Source organism: Semicossyphus pulcher, unplaced genomic scaffold, assembly GCF_022749685.1.
Source record: "Semicossyphus pulcher isolate SPU_LCO1_2020_fin unplaced genomic scaffold, fSemPul1.0.p SCAF_1, whole genome shotgun sequence".
In the NCBI taxonomy this organism is placed as follows: domain Eukaryota; kingdom Metazoa; phylum Chordata; class Actinopteri; order Labriformes; family Labridae; genus Semicossyphus; species Semicossyphus pulcher.
This window is the reverse complement of record NW_027211603.1, coordinates 8,281,862-8,301,226: the sequence shown is the minus strand read 5'-3', so window position 1 is coordinate 8,301,226 and position 19,365 is coordinate 8,281,862.

The window sequence follows — 19,365 nt, the reverse complement described above, 5'->3', positions numbered from 1 at the left end:
CGAGAGGGGGGAGGTCTCACAGCGGATCGAGACATTTAAAAAAGTTACAGCTGTATCAATGTGACAGCGTCCAACCAATTTCTTCTCCAAAGCCTCAAAATGTCACTCAGTGAATCCGTGTTTTTAATACTGACGATGTCTTTGCAACATCATATTTTGCACCACACTTAGCGATGCTGAGTGTAATCTAATTTGCACAAATGAAGAGTGGGTTCACTGACTCATAAAATACACAAAAACCCACAGAGACCTTTCAGATTGATATCGGTTTGTTAGTGAGATTCCTAATTTACATTCTAAGTCCTTGAAAATGGCACAGTTGTGCTGCTAATGGAGGAAGAAGGAGAGCAAAGGGATAAGAAATCGAATGCTAATTTTTACACAAGGCACCCTGGGACGTGACTGATACAGGCCTGGATGCAGTTTGCTTTAGAAATGAATTCCCTGCAAGCTGTCCTGTTTTATAAGATTTCTGAGACGTGCATTGAAATGTATTTATCAGCAGCAAGTAAAGGACGGGACTGAGGGAGTTAGCTACTGTTGGGAAACTGTGAGTGACAGCGTATGCAACATTTGAAGTTGCATCTGTAGTCATCGCTCTTTTCTTTGTTTGTTCAGCTATAGTAGATTACTGTTTACTCGCAACGCTTGCAGAGACCGGAAAAGCAGCTGCTTAGCTCCGCCTACCCCCTCTGGCAGACCAACCACTGCTGGCTGATGGAAAACGCGTCACTAACTGGGCGCCGCTTGAGATTTTTTCCGTGAAAGTCGCAACAGACACCCAGTCTGTAATACTGCAAATGCAAAGGCTTTCATCAGTGGGCCATCGGCTCAATCACCATTGTGTTACCTCATTCAGTGATAGATAGTGACGAGATTATTATTTTAAATAAAATCTGCAATAAAAGATGGCTCCTCCTAAAGACTAAGCTCAGTTCTTTTCTTTATACAATCAGCGATCCAGAAGATTTTATCATCAGTTATCATCACGTAAAGTGTATACTTTTATATTTGAACTTAACACCTAACCAATAGTGCCCCTCCCTTCATTACTCCTTCAGAAGCCCTGCCCCCTCAAGTTAACCACATGCATTGCCATGGACACTACTCCAACAACTCGCAAAGAAAAAGCAATATGGCTGAATCCCGATCGGCTGCTGCCTGCGGCTATGTTAGCTTTAAAGGGAAAGCAACTTTAACCTCTAACACTGTGAAGCTACGTAGCTCATGGGCAATGATTTGAAGGAGGGATACAAACCAGGAGAGGTCAAAGGTTAGGATACAGTGCATGAACACTACCTGTTGCTAAATGGTTGTTTCCAGAACTGTTTCCATTTTACCCTGAGCATCATGAATGTTAAACAGCAACATGTTCTGAAAAGTTAAAATGATTGAATCCAACAAAGTAAAGAATTTTCTCACCAATTCTGGAGCGTCCATGCAGAATGTCCTTGTTAAAGAGCTTTATATCATGTCACAATTATATCTGACTGTATGTCTATACAGCTTCAGTTGAATAATATCTCTACATTTACTGCAGGTCAGCAAAAGCATCTTATAATATCAGTATGTCGGTACATAACCACAACACGTCAGCGCTTGAATCTCTCCTCAGCTGCACCGCCTGAGTCCCAGACGCTCAGATTAAGATTCTGCACAGAGATGACTCCTTCTGACCGACATTTGATTGATCTGAGCGCCCAGAGTGCTCTCTGAGCAGAGCTCCTTTTGTCTTCACTTTATCTGCTCTCAAGGTCATAAAAGATTCATGTTCCACGGCTCCCAATGTTTTTAATTTACTTTAAGTAGAGCATTGCAGAGGACACCGAGAGAGAACACAGTGCTGTGTTGATTTTATTAATATTTTCTAAGCCCTTCTCCTACCCCCAAAGAAAGTTCAGTTTAACCGCAGAACAAAGTGAAAGAGAAGTGGTGGATAAGTGAGGAAAACAAGTTCTTGAAAGCAAAGTATCCGAGGAGCCCTCGAAGTTTTTCATCTTAAAATGCAAATCTTCACCAAAGCCTTCTGCTCTTACTTGAAATAAATGCAAACAAACTGACGACTGAAGTCCTCAGCATCTCCAGTGCAGCTAAACACACTACAAACTGTAAGATTAGAGATCGGAGAGAGGAGTTTTAAGCATGCAGTTTAATCTGAAATTAAATATGGTTGCATACTGGTGAAAAACAAATATTGGTTAATAAAAAATTCATTAGAGAGAAGCTCAGAAAGGTCACACTATAGCATAAACATGTTTCTAAACCAAAGACTGCACCCCTTTCCAACCAAAATTAGAGTGTTGACGTGGGTTTTTCAGACCCGGGAAGACCCGCTCATAAATGCAGATCTTTCTTTTTTCCCATTGCCAGTGGAGTATACTCCTGTCGGTCTCTTTTCTGCACTGTCTAACGTCACAAACGCGGCAGAAACGGTTATTAAACAGTGAAGATATTACAGTGGTTAGGTCTTTATTTTATCTATTACTCATTCTGTCTGTGTATCAAACTAGGCGGCAACAAATTTGGAAAGATGTTCGAGCTTTGCTCGGATGGAGACGGGCGAAATTTGTAGCTGAGATGACAAGGAGTCGCAGAAGTTACAGACGGAGCACAGCATCGCGCCGGAAAGGGGGTCACTGGTTTTGTGTTGCCATCAATGGCGATCAGAGCTGAGGAGATAATTACCTGGGTGTACTGCAGAATCATTTGACCCGGGCCTGAATGCCGAATGTAACCGCTCCCATTAAGCAAAAAAGCCGCGTGCTAGCAGCTTTTTTGACCACTGGGAAGGCGACTTAAGTTTGGACCAGTTTGAAGCCTCAATTTTTGCTTTTTGGCTGTCACCATCTTCTTTGTTTTTTTAAAGCTGGAAGTGACCATATTTGGACAAGAGGGTGAAAATACTACACATTTATTCTGATTGTGAGGTCACCTTGTTAGATACTTGTCAATCACAGGTAGTGAATACAGCAGTAGTAACGCGCACACAACTCCAAACTTTGTTTCAAAATAGTGTTTCGGTTGCACGGTAGAAAATCTAATCTAGAAAAACAAAAGCTCCGGCACTCACAACATGATTCTGTGAGTGCCGGAGCTTTTGTTCTTCTCGATCACAGGTAGTCACACACTTAAGGATACTCTGCTTAACATATATTCCACTCTAAATGGGAGCATAATTAACACAATTAAAACCATGCTGTATTAAATGTGAAACTACGGATTGAGACCAAAACGCTGATCAGGAAAACATTGACAAAGTAAATAAATCAAGAAGGAAGTAGTGTGATTTTCTCATAGACCTCAATACAAGAAGACTTCTTTGTATTACCATTGCTGTCACCCTCTTCTGGCCACTGGAGAAAAGTTGAAGGTACTTCTGCAGCGGCTTCACTTTCAATATTCTACATGGTATCACAATCACAGCTCATAAAACACTCATTTATATGAATATAGATGTGTCCCTATCACTAATGAGACAAAGCTGTCCACACGACTAAATTTGTTGCTTTTGTTAAAGCAGATGAAAAAGGATCTGTAGTTATTTATCACCTTCACACTTGTGTAGCCATCACCATCGACCTCCTCTCTTTTAAAGAGGTTGTAGAAGTGCTGAAGCAGGCAGCTCCTCCTGACAGCCCAATGAAAGCTCAGCTTTTTCACTTACAATCCATCAGTGAGCTAAAGAGCGCTCTGACAAATCTGAGTCTGTGCACTTTTCACTGGATGCATTAAATGTCGTATCATCCAGAGGAAGCCTGTGGTGATCTGCCTTAAGAGCTTCGTCTAGAGTCAGGGGACACAACTTACTCTTAAATCACCTGTTGTGTGCTTAGACCGACTGATCTGCCCACCATGTGGCATCTTACCTCAGCACTAAAGCAAAGTGTAGAATTATCTGATAAGTAAGGAGAGAAGTAAGGCGGGGTTTTTCTACATGAAAGCAACTCCAATTCTGCTGATAATCTCAAGGTGATTCTTTGGTGACGGAGGAAGGTGTAGCAGTTCAGGGGTAGGGGGAAAACTACAGCTCGTGGATCATTGTCACCAAGCCCCACCCCTCCTCAAAGACCAGTCGATACACACCTGCCTGGACGATTTACAGCCTTTTTTCACATTCATGATATGCAGAGACAAAGAGATGTGGATATGCCATCCACAGAGAAGGTTTCAAGATGGCTCAGAAGAGGGGAGCCATGGAGTCAGAGTAGCTCGCCATCTGGACACAAGCTGGGGTCTGATCAGCCCCAGCTGGGTCACCCGAAACACCCAATGATTCCAGGAACATCACAAGCGATGTGTCCAGAAGCATCTGTAGATGTGTCAACACCCACATAACGTCTTCCTTTAGTGTGTTTCCTTTGCAGCAGTAGGAGAGGGGCGGTTGTTCTTGTCCATGATATGCATTTATTCACTTGTTTCTCATTGATTTCACTTTTTGTGTCAAACTGAGCCTGTGTTGGCGAGATCTGTTGAGTCATTGAGCAAATGTTTTCCTACAGGTGTTTATCCAGCAGCACCAAGCTATTCATTTCCAGTTAAAGGTTGAGAACAGGGTTTGTGGAAGCACATTTTGCATTGGCTTAAACTGGCAATAATGTCAATGTGGTTTTGAATGGGGTGTATACAAACTTGGAAAAACATTGGGAGCACTATGATGGGTTAAAAAAAAACATCTTTCTAAAGCTTTTTTATCCTATTGAAAAATTGTCCTTGTGAGTCCAACATTATGAACAGGATTGCAATGTGAAATCGTATTTTATTATATGTCTTTAGTTGAGCAAGGACAATGCACAAAGAACACGAACCTTACACAAAACAAGGAAGGATGTTTTGCACCGAGTTTGAGCAGATTGCTATTCTCTGTCCGTAGTCCCTGGGAAGGTCAGTAAAATAATAATAATAATAGTAAGAAGACATTATGAGACTTCATAAGAGAGATATAAACTGAAGAGCAGTGGTCCTAAAATCGAACCTTGCGGCACTCCCATGCTACATTAAGAACTCAATACTTACACTGAAGGAAACGGTTTATAACAACAACAGTAACAATAACTTTATTGATCCCCAAAGGGAAATTCATTTGTCTGATGGCTGTGGCTAAAAAAGATCTTCTATATCTCTCCGTCCTGCAGCGAAGAGAGAGGAGCCGTCCACCCTGTTGTTTCTTTGGTCCATCAGGGTGTTATGAAGTGGATGATCCGTGCTGCTTAGAATGGCCTCAACCTTCTTCAGTGTGCCTTCAGTTATTGTACTGATTATTCCATCTTAGCAAGCATACATAGTAGTGAGATGCATTTTTTCTTTAACGCAGACAGTCTTTACATTTGTCTATGAAGGGCTGCCTGTTTCTGTACCTCCTGTGGACGTGACTTTACAAGACAGCAAGAGGTAAGAGAAAGAGTCAAACTGCTCCATGAGAGAAAAGAAGAGTGCAGATTTTCTGTGTTCCAAATCAGCTCTGCCATTGTTGCAGCTCTGCACACACCAAGGACCAAATATTAAATCAGTCAAACAGAAATCGGTTCCAGGACAGAAATAAGCGTTTCAGACGGCTGACAATGAAATCTGCTGTTGCTCAAATAAAATCCATTAAAGTTGGAACTTCTGGAAAATGGTTGTTTTTTTTTAAAGATTACATTTGCCACAGAGAATAACCTTGGAGAACTATAGAAAAGCTTATTAATACCAAGGCACTCTCTGCTTAATAGAAGGCAACGCATCACATTGTAGTTTCATGAAAAGGTCTGAGAGGGATGTAAAATTATATTAAACAAAGGAAAGAAAACAACTTTGCTCTGTAAATCCTCAGCTGCTAATTCTGCCCTATAGGGAGCTTTTCAGTCCAACACTAACACCACGTGTTTCCCTTTAAAGCTAAATGAGCCCATTTTTCTACAAGAGGACAGCGATGAGTACAAGAGGAAAAAGCAGCTTTATGAAGCTGGGACCACTTCACATGGGATAATGGAAATTATGCAAATGAGGTGCAGACTTTAAAAACATTAACACAGGGAGAGTTCATGCAAATTACAAAAGTTTTTCACCACCAGATAAATTATGATTTCATTTATCTTCACAGCTTCGCTCTGGAAACTTGGAATACTTTGGCCTCAGGAGAGCGAGGACATGATGCTTCTCTCTGAGAGGAACAAGTGGTTTCCTTCATCAAAGTCTATCATGTTACCGCTGAGGCTGACGTACATTTCACAAAGTAACAAGAGTTAGTGAAGGCCGTTAAGTGGAAGATACAAACTAGATGCATGATAGAAAGGGACTAGATATATTTATGTTAAACTGACAACGTCTATGTTCTCTTGGGCTCCCCCTAATGGCGATATGCGGTAATTTAACCAGACATCTTAGGTTGGCTCGGCCTTTCTGTGTAGAGTTTGCATGTTCTTCTCATATGTGGGTTCCCTCAGGGTACTCCGGCTTCCTCCCACAGTCCAAAGAGATGCTCATTAGGTTCATTGGTGACTCTAAAATTGTCTGTAAGTGTGAATGTGAAAGGTTGGCTGTGTTTTAAATGGCATGCTGTATACTCTGTATACTACATACTGCGTACTGCGTTCGGCGGTAGTATGTAGTACGGAGCTGGTCAAATTACTTGCAGAAGTAAACAATAGCCCGCCAAAAGCAAACAGCCGCTTCTTTAGCTATAGCGCCCCCTTCTGCTAGAATGCAGCTGCCGTCTGCTATTTCAACTGCCGCTTTGAAGTTCCAGCGCTTTGCATTGTGGGATACAGTAGGCGAGGCAGACTGCTTCGATGCATACTGGAGATTTTTTCCGAATCAGTATGACATCCGGGTAACTTTGGCATACTGTAAAGTTTTACTTTTGTTTGCATACTACATACTACACTTTGGGCAAATCAGAACATACTGCTGGTACAGTATGGCATTTCAAACACAGCCGTTTTCTGTCTCTGTGTGTCAGCCTGTGATTGATTGGCGATCAGTCCAGAGTGTAAGCCACCTTACGTTACCCTTAACAAGATAAGCTGAATAGACAATGGATGGATATATAACTTTCCCTCTCAAAGACAGGGCTCCACACAACATCTGCCTGTAATGTCAGTAAAAGTAAAGATCTGCACTGGGATCAGACTCGTCACTGTTCTGCTGTCCTACTTTTGAAGTGGACATTAAAGTGGAGGTCCAAGTTATACTGAACCATTGTAACACGTGTGGTTTGGACCCATATACAACACACTTCAAAGCTGGGATCGTAAGTGATAAATGTACTACTGGCTTCAGCAGGTACAGGTACAAACAGACAGGAAAAAATACAGTTAAAAAATAAGGCTAAGAGCTGTGACAGTCTTTGGACCGGGCTGGGGGCTCGGGCCGGGTGAGACTAACCAGTTCACAGGTGACTGCGTTGAGGTTCACACACAATCAAACAACAGTTCAAAACAGGCCAATGCTGCCATGTAGGAGCAGGTAGGAGATGTGGCCGAGGGAGCAGCGGGTCCAGAACCAGATTAGCAGTCAGTATAATCCGCCAAAAACAGTAGGCAGCAGGCAGAAGGTAAGACGGGGCCAGGCAGAGATTCAGGGAGCCAGCAGGTAACAGTTCACAGACGGCACACAGTGACAAGTGAGGCCACACGGTCAGACTCTCTGAGCCGCAGTAATCCACAGGAAAGCAGACAGGGAAACTTACAGAGCAGTGTCGTACCAGGGGAACAGGCAGACAGGAACCAGGAGCGCAGAGGCAGAGCTCAGAAGGCTGAGGTGATTTCAGGGATTACAACAAGGCAGGCAGGTCGGAGGCAGACAGGGGCGGCAACAGCAAGTGAGAGTGCCGGATAGTCTTGCATAAGTGTCGAAGAACAATCTGGCAATGAGTGTGAGAGCAGGAGGGGCTTATATACTGACTTGATTACTGATGAGGTGCAGCTGTGTGTGCAGGTGAACTGAGTGAGCTGACGAGGATGGGCGTGGCAGGCAGGCAGAGTGGAGGAGAGGAGGGGTGAGTGGAAAATTACTGGGAGAGGGTCGGTGAGCAGCAATCTTTGATACAGTCTGACGACGATTTAGCGGTGAACATGCCGGCGGTAAGCGTTAAACGACTTCCAGTCAAGACTCCCTTTTCCCCCTGCTGCATTGTTCACAGAAAAAGAAGCAGTTTTTCTTGTGATTTGCTTTGATTACCGGGTCTTGCCTTTGCCAAAATTTTAACATCATGATGCAGATTTGCAAAAAGAAAATGTAAAAATGCAAACTTTGTCAGGTCTGTCCTCAAGAGGAGAAGAAAACTACTTTTAAAATGTTCAGAAACCAGAACATCCCTAAAATCCACGTTTTCTACACATTTCTGTGTAGGATGTGTAAAGAGAGAAGATGTGAGCAGTAAAGCAGAACTGTGACAACCATTAAGTATTGGAAATAATAAATTATTATGTTTAAACTGATGGTGACAGTGAAACTAAAACACTTCATCCTGGAGTGAACAAGAGTGTTTGTCCAAATGTCGTGGCAATCTGTCAAATAGTTGTCGAGACTCAAAAGGAAACATGTCAACCTGCTGAGGGAGGAAATGGGAACTTTGAATATGTGTGCAGAGATCTGGGTAGTTGATTTTATTTCATTAAAGTAATAATCTCAAAGCTTTTCATGTAAATAAATGTCTGTTAAGTCACTATCTATCGCTGAATGAGGTAACACAATGGTGATTGAGCCTATGGCCCACTGATGAGAGCCTTTGCATTTGCAGTATTACAGACTGGGTGTCTGTGGCGACTTTCATCGAAAAAATCACGAGTGGCGCCCAGTTAGTGACGCGTTTTCCATCAGCCAGCAGTGGTTGGTCTGCCAGAGAGGGTAGGCGGAGCTAAGCGGCTGCTTTTCCGCTCTCTGCAAGTGTTGCGATTAATCAGTAATCTACTATGGCTGAACAAACAAAGAAAAGATGGATGACTACAGATACAACTTCAAAAATAAGTGAAAATCCAAAGAAAAAAGACAAATTTGACGCTCAGATGAAGAGAAACAGTCTAAGAAGGAAAGCGACCGTCAGCGAGGAAAATCAAGAGTTACAACCGGAGCCAACCGTGGACGTCACACACGCAACACTGTCTGGATATCTGGGAAGTGTGCTCCTGCAATTACCGCTTATCGCCATAGGTGCCCCCAAAGAGAACGATCTTCAAGGTTAACACTTTCATTTATAGGACAAAGCCCATTGGTCAACATTTCTAATAAAGTGCCCTTGAAAGCCAGATGGCTAATTGTCAGATGTAGTTCTTTAGCTCCAAATTTACAGAAATGTTGATCTGCTAATGCAGCTGAATGATAACTGTACCAAATTTCCTCCATGCAATAATTGAGACATTTGATTACGGACCAAAGCAGTGGACTGACTCATCTACTAACATTGTCATTCATAAAGCCATTCAACTAGTGCAACATTTCATCAACTACAGAGTCTGCAGAACGAAAGGGCTCTGTGAGAATATGCCTCCTCTGCAGCACTGGGCCTCTTTGTCTCCTCCAGCATACTGTACGGATTATCAGATCTGTGTCAAATGCTCCTCCACCTCATAATAAACACGAGGACATCACTGCAGATTAGCTCTCTGCAAATATGTAATTATGCATCATCCAACGGGTTGGCGCAGGGAGGGACGATTTGAGTGTGTGCGCGAGAGATAGAGAGACAGATGGATGTAGTGACAGAGTGTAAATGATAGGTATCCGTGTAAAATAAGCTGTTTCATTACCAGAAAAGATGCTCTTAATGCTCCTGTTCTCTGCTACAGTAAACAAGAGATCTAAAAAGAAATCTCATCCCACAGCAGGATTTCAAACATCAAGATCAGCCTCTTTAAAGAAGCTTGGATATTATTTTTCATGTGGTTGGTTTCGTTTCAAAATAGCACGCTGGTGTAAAAAAAAAAAAGGCCAGTGGATGACGGGAAGGGAGCGGCAGAAGAGCAGAGAGCCTGCACGGTAACATCCCACTGCTCTAGTTGAGCAGAATGGAGAGGCCTCATTAAATTTTAATTGCAGCACGATGCTGAGTGCATCGCCATTTACATCAGGATGCATGTGACCTTCTTTTTTCCTCAGTCCTCTTTTAAAGAATAAGTGTGCGAACGTCTCATCTGTCCCCGTGTCAGCTCAGCGGCCTTGTTATTACATTAAAGGATGTCGGAGAGAAACGCAGTTAATTTCTGCAGTTTAAAGTCTGTAAATAATAAATAGAGGATCACTCAAAGCTGAACGGGCTCCCGCAGGAATAATCTGCATTTCATTTGAGTCTGTTTGTGGATCTTTTGCACTATCACGGAAACATGTGTTTGGCATGACAGACTCGGCTCGCAGCACTGTAAAAATAAACAAATGTGGGCCCAGTCTGCTTGAGATCTGAAAAAAGCTGCACACTAAATCCTCACAAAGGGGTCCAACCTCCTTTAAGTGCCAGATAAGTGCTAACAACACGCTGATGTCCCTGTTAAAGACGAGTGTACATGCAGAATAAACATCGCTTTCCTCTGACAATCACACTCCAGCATGAAGAATAAAACCTGACTCACACTGTTCCTCACAGTTCCAGGTGGATGTGAGAAGCAGGAGTCACGTGAGCAGGAAGCAGCCTGTTCGGTGCGCACGCTGCAGCAGATTAGTGTGTGTTTATCGTCTTCCTGTCCTGCACGGGTGTTGCATTACAAGGTATTGTCTCCAAACTGCCAGAATCAATTAATATGAATAATGAATGCGTACTGTCGCTGCTGGTCGTGAGTGCTCATTTTGTTCCAGCTCCCACACGCAGAGCGGTTTAATTTTGCAGGAGGAACAAGAGGCTAATTTTTATTTATAGATAAAAGTAGCTCTTAGTCTGCACTCCGAGCATCGCTGAACATCCCGGCTTTTAAAGAGGATCTGATTCACACAGAGAGGGAGGGCGCTCTCGTCTCTCTGTGGACTGACACCACTGAGTTAAATAAGAGACATCAATTGCATTACTCACCCCGCAAAAAGATCACTTTACACTGCTCAGCGACCACGGCTCACACGTGTTAGCCGGGTCAACGGGCCCAAACCAGCGGTCACTGACCACCGGCACAAACATGGCTCGTTCCAGCCAGCTGATTTCCCGCTCAGTTTACACACAGAGTCGCACAACACAGCAGACCACAAAAGGAGAATATGCTTATCCAAAACATTCAGTAAGTGACAGATCTATCTATCTATCTGCATCTGTACTTTCTCCAAGCTGTTCTAGTTTAGCAGGAAAAAATAAAACTGATAAAACTCTTTTATATCCGAACAGGAAGTCCTTTTGGAAAAATATATACTCATATGTGACAGTGGGATTATTGCCTGAACATCCCCGTGCAACAACAAAAAAACAAGCACTGCAAGATGTTTGTCTGCGTGGTCTCTCACTTGGCTCTTGACAAATAAGTACGCTCTGCAAATGTTTTATCTAACAATAAAAATCAACTATTATTCATCCATAAACTGTGCTAGATGCTCTGTAAGGTTATGAATGCTAACGTGCTGAAAATGACCACAATGCATGTAAAATAGTTGGTATGTGTGAGCCACATTAGCTGGGTGGGTAACATGCTATTATTCATTATTTGCACCAAACACAAAGTAGATCTGAGGCTGATGGGGATATTATTAGTATTGCTTGTATTTAGTCAAAAACAAAAGCATTAACTAAAAAAAGAAAAAAGCTTGACCTCATGGTGGTGCCAGATGAAAAGTCATTGGATACTTAAAGTGAAACCAACCTGGAAAATAGGGATGCACCGATACCGATACCAGTATCGGACATCGGGCAGTATCGGAGCTTAAGTACTCTTACTCGTGAAACTACGACAAGTACCACACCCGAATACCTCTTCACAGCTTGACGTTAGCCTCCTGTTAGCTAAGCAGGTAGGCGGAGAAGCAAAGTTGAGTGTTAAAATGTCAGCAACAGTTGCATCATTCTGTCGATTCACTTTGTTACAGTCAGAAAGTGAGGAACATCTGATGAACATGTTTTTAAAGTCATTATGAGAACTGTAATGATATTATTAAGTACTCTGTATCACCAAGTACCCAAACGTAAGTACTTGTACTTGGTCTGAAAAAAAGTGGTATCGGTGCATCCCGACCTGGAAACCATTAAAATGTTGTGCCGATCCATCTAATACAGGCTGAAATATTTCAGCGATATTTCATGTGAAAACCACGGCCGACAGGAAGCAGCAGAGGAGATGAAGAGATCACAGAGGTCAGGATGCTTCATCCTCTGGGAGTCAAACTTCGACACCAATCCATCAGACAGTTGCTGAGATATTTGGGTAATGTACATGTCAATGATACTACCCTTTACAAAGAAAACAACTATCACTCTTGGTTGACACACTTCCTTGTGTGTTACCATGGCGATCATCCAAGCAACATGGAAGCATCAATGTTGCATGCGTCATTGTCTCCTGAAAGACGGGAGCAGGTTATAAAGAATTCATTGCAATTGATGTTGGCTGCCTGTGTCTTGTTATTGGTTATCATTCTGTTGTTAGTAATGGACACTTAAGGCGTTGACCTTTGACCCTGTTTTTTCAAACTTCAAATATTTTCAGATGTGTCACTCATAGGATGCTTTTGTTGTCATCCATCCATCGATTATCTATACCGCATATCGTGTTCAGGGTTGCGGGGGGGCTGGAGCCGATCCCTGCTGTCATTGGGAGAGAAGCGGGGTTACACCCTGGACTGATCGCCAGTCAATCACAGGGCTGACACACAGAGACAGACAACCTTTCATGCTCACACTCACACCTACGGGCAATTTTAGAGTCACCAATGAACCTAACGAGCATGTCTTTGGACAGTGGGAGGAAGCCGGAGAACTTGAAGGGAACCCACGCATGCACGGGGAGAAGATGCAAACACACAGAAAGCCCCACTACGTCTGAAATGGCATCCGAACCGGGGACCTTCTAGCTGTGATGCTAACCACTGCACCACCATGCAGCTCTTTATTGGTAGCTATTCCTATCAAATGTTCCTTCATTTTTTACCCCGAAAAATTAAAATGTGTAACATAGATGTGACAGAATTTGTGATGCAGATAAATGGTAGTATTAAAAAGTAGACATGTTTGGTGTCATGTTTAAACATGTGAACTGCACTGCTACATTTACATTGACTGTTTGGGGCTGTATAGTGCTTTGTTTTTGCAGCTCTGCAGGTTATAGCTAGATTGATCTCTAGCATTTACATTATTGACCTTTATGTCAATGAGCAATTAACAGGTTGGTGATTCATTGTACCAAAGCAGGCCAAAGCAGTCGCATTGAATACTGTGAGGTACACAGACCTATTAGTGAACAATTGTAGAATAATATTACAATTGAGAATCTCCCATAAACTTAAAGCACAAGAAGAGGAAACACATCCCGCTCTCAGAACGAAACAGAAACAGTGCAGACGATTATTTTTCTCCTTCTGTTACCTCACAACATCAACTCATTATTCTCCTTTCTTCGTGTCCTGACGCAGCCTTGTTTTGACACCACAAAGATGCCTGATGCTTCATAAAGTGAAACTCTTTGAAAGTCCGACTTGAGAGCACAGCTGCTGTTTTGCCTTCACAGAGTTTCTAAAAACACCTGCCTGACTTCTGCTTCTAAAAACCTGGTCGCTGCTCCGGAAAGCTGCCAAATTATTCTAAACTCCAACAGAGGAGAAGCTTCACTCTAATCACGTCTGTTCAGGTTGTGTGTTTTTTTTGTTGCTTTAAATTTGCAGGCAGCTGCTGGTGGGAGAGGAGTTAATTAGAACCAACCACTAAGCAACATCACGAGAAAGATTTAATGCAAAATCTGCCGTGTGTGAGCACTTAAGTGGGGGGTTCGCACCGGTATAAAGTGCTGCCATGTGGAGAAAAGTGGAAGAGCTTGATTATTGCTGCAGCAACTGTTCCTCCCTGTTGTCAGTGTGCCATTTAAACTTCTGTCAACTTCACTTTTATGTTGTGAAATCCCGGTTTAAAATATCTGTAGAGGAGGTGTTATATTGTTCTCAACAGACCTGAAGGTTTAACATATTAATTATTAGTTAGTCTTTTGCAGTGAGGCTTTTTGTCAGCGAATTATCTGCTCTGAGGTCCTTTAGTCCACAATATAAAACGTATGCATGCATGTAAACAGTAGATATCATCTATCTCCATTATTTCCATGTCCTGAATGACATATCTTTTATAACAGCTCCTCTTAGCAAACATCTCCCTCTTGTGGTTCATGGACTCTGTCACAAGCCTTCAATATCATTTACATAAAACCTCTTAATTACAGGGCTGCACTGTGGTGCAGTGGATAGCGCTGCCTCACAGCTAGAAGGCTCATGGTCCAAATCCTGCTTCCGACATAGGGATCTCTCTGTCTTGAGTTTGCATGTTCTCCCAGTGCATGTGCGGGCTCTCTAGGTTAATTGGTGACTCTAAATTGCCCATAAACGTGAATGGTTGTCTGTCTCTGTAACCCCTTTCCCACCTCAATTTAGCTCGTTGACGCTTGTTTTTTAAAACCCGGGAAGACCCGCTTATAGATGCCGATTGTCTCTGTCCCCATTGCCAGTGGAGTATACTCCTGTCGTTCTCTTTTCTGCTGCATCACCGTCTGATGTCACAAACGTGCCCACTACAGGGTTAGTAAACAGTAAAGGTGTTATGGTGGTTACGTCTTTATTATCTGTTTATTAAACTCGGTGCATCAAATTTGGAGCGATGCTGCTTGGACGGAGACGGACGGAATTTGTAGCTGAGATGACAAGGAGTCACAGAAGTTACCGCCTGAGCATAGCATCGCGCCGGAGAGGGGGAGATTAGCGCGTCGACGCGGGTTTTGTGTTCCCATCAATGCCGATCAGAGCCAAGTCGATAATTACCCGGGTCTACTGCAGAGTCATTCGACCCGTGTCTGAATGCCGATTGTTACCTTTCCCATTAAGCAAAGAAGCCGGGTGTTAGCGGGTGTTAGTGGGTTTTTTGACCAGTGGGAAAACGGCTTCTGTGTCAGCGCTGTGATTGACTGGTGATCGGTATCTGTATCCTCACCTGGGATAGGCTCCAGCCCTCCTGTGACCCTGAACAGGACAAGCGGTACAGATACTGGATGGATGGATGGATGGATGGCACCAAAGGCATCATAATCAATAAGTGACACATTATTGAAAGAACAGGGTCAAAGGTCAACAGCTTGAGTGTCCATTGTTAACAACAGAACAATAACCAATAACAAGTCACAGGCAGCTAACATCAATTGCAATTAATTCTTTATAACCTCCTCCCGTCCTCAATCACGGGGCTGTTTTCTTTGGATCATCTTTTCTGTTACATATGACATTTAAAATTATACTTGTTGCTATAATTATATTTCCTGTGCTTAAAAAAAACCCAGTTACATTTTAAGAATCATTCAAATGTTTTCTTTCCCACAAAGCAGTACAACCTTGGCAGACTCTCGTGGAATAAAGAAAGACAGTTAATTAATTTGATAAAGTCTACACTTATCTTGTTAAAAGGTTACAGATCGTTTCTCATCTAAAAAAAGAAATAAAGATTAAAGGGCTTTTGCACTCACTTCATCTGGCTGACTCTGAACGTGCTGAAATAGGTATTTTTAAGTGCAGACATTTTGACTTTCTCAGCAGACAAAGCACAGACTTGACTTCTTACATTAACATCTGCTCTGTTTTATAACCTTTCTAGCGGTTAGTCATATAGCCTTGAATAACTCCTCACTGTTATTATGTCTTATTGGGATAAAGATCTGTTCTGCAGGAGGCCTGACTAAAGCAGATACAAAGAAAAAAACAAACATAGCCAGATAAACTTAAACACAACATCAGCAAACATAACACTCACTCAATAAATCTGAAATTATGACAACATGACAGCAATTTCTCAAAAGCAGAAACCCTAGCTAAAATATTTTGCCATCATTTATTTCAGTTACACCTGCAGTAATCTGACTGTGACAGGATGCCTGTTAGGCAAAGCTGTGGTGGAATTTTCACACTGAACACCAGTGATTCTAAAGTGTGAGCTGCAGCCCTCTGGTGGAGCGTAAAGGTACTGCAGGCAGGCTGCAAAAGAACATTTACAATAAATAAATAAAAAGTTTGCAGACTTACATTGAAAATCGGTTATTTAGGCTTATTTTGTTGCCTGACAAATTGTTTCATGTTTATTTATTTGAATCCTTTTCAGATATATTTTGCCTGTTTATGAAATAAAAACACATCAGGAAATACTTTAACTTGGTCTCAAAAGGTGATAAAAGTTGTAGGATAAAGGTTTGGGTGAGCCCTGGAAGATTTTATGATTGAAATTGGGGGTGCCGGTTTAGCTCAGTAGTTAAATCAGCGGCCCATGTACAGAGGCTACAGTCCTCGGTGCGGCGGCCCAGGGCTCAACTCCCACCCTCGGCCCTTTGTCACAGAATGTCATACCCCAGTCTCTCTTACCCTTTTTCCAACACTATCCACTGTCTTCTCTCTATAAATAAAGGCATGAAAGGTCAAAAAATCATCTTTCAAAACTGAAAATGTTTCAGAAGTGTTTAATATTTATTGTGCACTGTGTGCTTCTTCTCTTTCCTATTTGCGGTCTAACACTGAAAATGTCCCCGTTGTGGGATCAATAAAGGTTTATCTATTCTACAATCTAATGCAAAGTGCGACACAAGAAAGATCAGTCAATCAAGGTTGGTGCAGCAAAATAAGAGATCACACCTGGAATAACGGGGGTCTGCAGGGCCTTTAATAAAAACTCGACTGAGCAAACATTCATATTCTTTACAGTACAAGCAGTTCCATTCTAGTGAGTCTTATTTGTCCATTCACAACGTTATTGTTAGAGGGTATCCCTCAGCAGTTTAGAAACATTTGTTAAAGCTCCTGTGAGGAGTTTTTTAATGGTTATGAAACAGACTGGAATTAATTCTGATGACTCTATATGAGCTACAAAAGAAAACCAGACCATCAGCGACGAGAGAGATTATTTCTTTTTAGTTTTTTTTTTACTGGCTGAAACTGCTGGTGGGGGGGTAGGTGTCAAACGAAACGATGAACTGCACACTTCCTTTGTTTATATTTTCCAGGGCAAAAATTTAAAGTGAGTGATACATATGACTGTTAAAGAAAGCAGGATGAGATTTTTGTTAAAAGCCACCACTTAAGCATGGGCATAGTACAGGACAAAATCTGCAAAGAGATAAGAGGAACGGCTTTGTCCACAGGGGGCGCCAGAATCAACACAAACCAAAAGTTCCTCACAGGAGCTTTAAAGAAGTGTGAGAATTTGCTTGAAAGATCAAATCTTGCAAAACAAAAAAAAGTGCTTTCTTTAAAATATAAGTCTGTCTGAAACAACTTGAATGTTTTTCTTTTATCTACGTTTGAAGTCCAACAGTTGAGACTCTTTTTGACAGAACGCCTGCAGAGAAAATCTGAACTGTTTTCTTAAACAGAATATTGGAAGCCTGTCGGTACAAAGCCTGTGTGTGCAGGCGCTACTGTCATTTGGGATTATTTAGATTAGGATGAGCGACACATTTAACAAACTGTCTAAAAAAAATAAACTGCCTCAGGCACATTAAACCATTTTCAAATTATACAGAGAAATAGCAAATCAGCTGAGTAAGAGCCTGGGAATAATGAGGGTAAAGAAGAACGTCTAGTATTCTACTGAAGATGAGTTAGTTTAGACTGAGACAGATCACACCGACATGAGTCCTGATGTGATTCCAGGCAGCATGATGAGGCCAACAGTTTCACAAATACACATAGAGCATGTTTCATATCATGTTTGCTTTCTGCCAAGTAAATTAAGATTTACCAGAACAATCCTGGGTTTGTCTTCCAGGAAACTGCACTTACTCCAGGCAGAATACTCCACAGACATCTGGCAAAAGAAAATCAGCAATTAATCTTAAAAGGTCTCAGCCAGAGAAGTTATCTCAACCACGGGCTGGGCCAGCAGTGATCCAGGCAGCTTCAGTGCTTGTTCAACAGCAGCTTGAACCTGATGATACTGACAGTAACACCTCATTCCTCTTCATACACCACAATGATCTGCTTTATAACTGATATCTGCGGTTGCTATGATTTAAATTTAAAGTGATACATAGTAACAATCTCCATCTCCAGCCCTCCATTATGCTCCCACTTCCTGTCTCCAGGTTCTTTCCTCCTGCCATTCTCCACCGCTCCACTAGATGTCCCCACACTTCTCCCTTCCGTCCCCAGATGCACACACACCTCTTCAAAGCTATAATCAGACATGCAGTTCCCTATAATTCCCCACTTGCTTAGCTGTCTCCACCTCACTTACAGATTTAGATTATTAATATACAAGTCAACCAATAAATGATAATCCTTTATCATAGATACAGCCACCCAGCAGGGTATAACGTTACCAGCTGGAATAGTAAAGTGAGTTTACAATAATTGAGTTTGAAATTGGCAATTCTGCGCAAGTAAAACTTTATATTTCTGGTTAAGATTAATGTTTATGCAAAGGTTGAATGCGGATGCTGCGGTTGAATGCTTTGTTTTACTTGTTACAGTAGAATTCATACTTCTGTTTTAGTAAAGGATCCCAGTACTACTTCCACCACAGCTGGTCCTTCGGGGAGCTACACCTTTTTAACAACAGCACCGAGCTGTCACGGCTCTTTGTAGTTGTTTTGGACACAACGTCAATTCAATTGACCTATAAATACTGTTTTCAGACGTTAAGATATGATCCGGAAGGAAATTGTAGAGCCAGAGTGCTCCACAATTACAGTACAAAATAATCATATAATAACACAAGAGTAATACAAAGATAATAACTCCAATATAAGTGAAGAATTACATTAAATGTATATGGGATAAATGATGACACCTGATGATACTGTAATCAACAGCTTCAGAAAACCACACTGAGCTACATTACACATTCTAGTGCCAGATTGCTCCACAATTACAGCACTATGTAAAACAAATAATAACACAGGAGGAATACAAAGTTAAAAACTCAAATACAAGTGAAAAGCTAAGTGATAAATACAAGGAGAAATTATGCAACTGCACAGCATGGCCCAACAGCTACAGTTTGAATTAATATTCTCAATCAGTCCTGACACAGTGAAATATGCTGGTTGGTAAAAGGAGGAGTCTGCCCTCTGGTGGTCGCGTTCATACACTAACAGCGTTAATTCCTCCAAGCTCGTGCCGTGCAGCCAAACTTTCTTTCAAACCCCCAGAGGTTTATATTCAAATTCCAGTGCAGATCCAAATCCTGCAAAATCATCAAATAAGTTGGACATAATTCTGTGGAAGTTTGTAGAAAAGGGAAGTTGGCGTTATGAA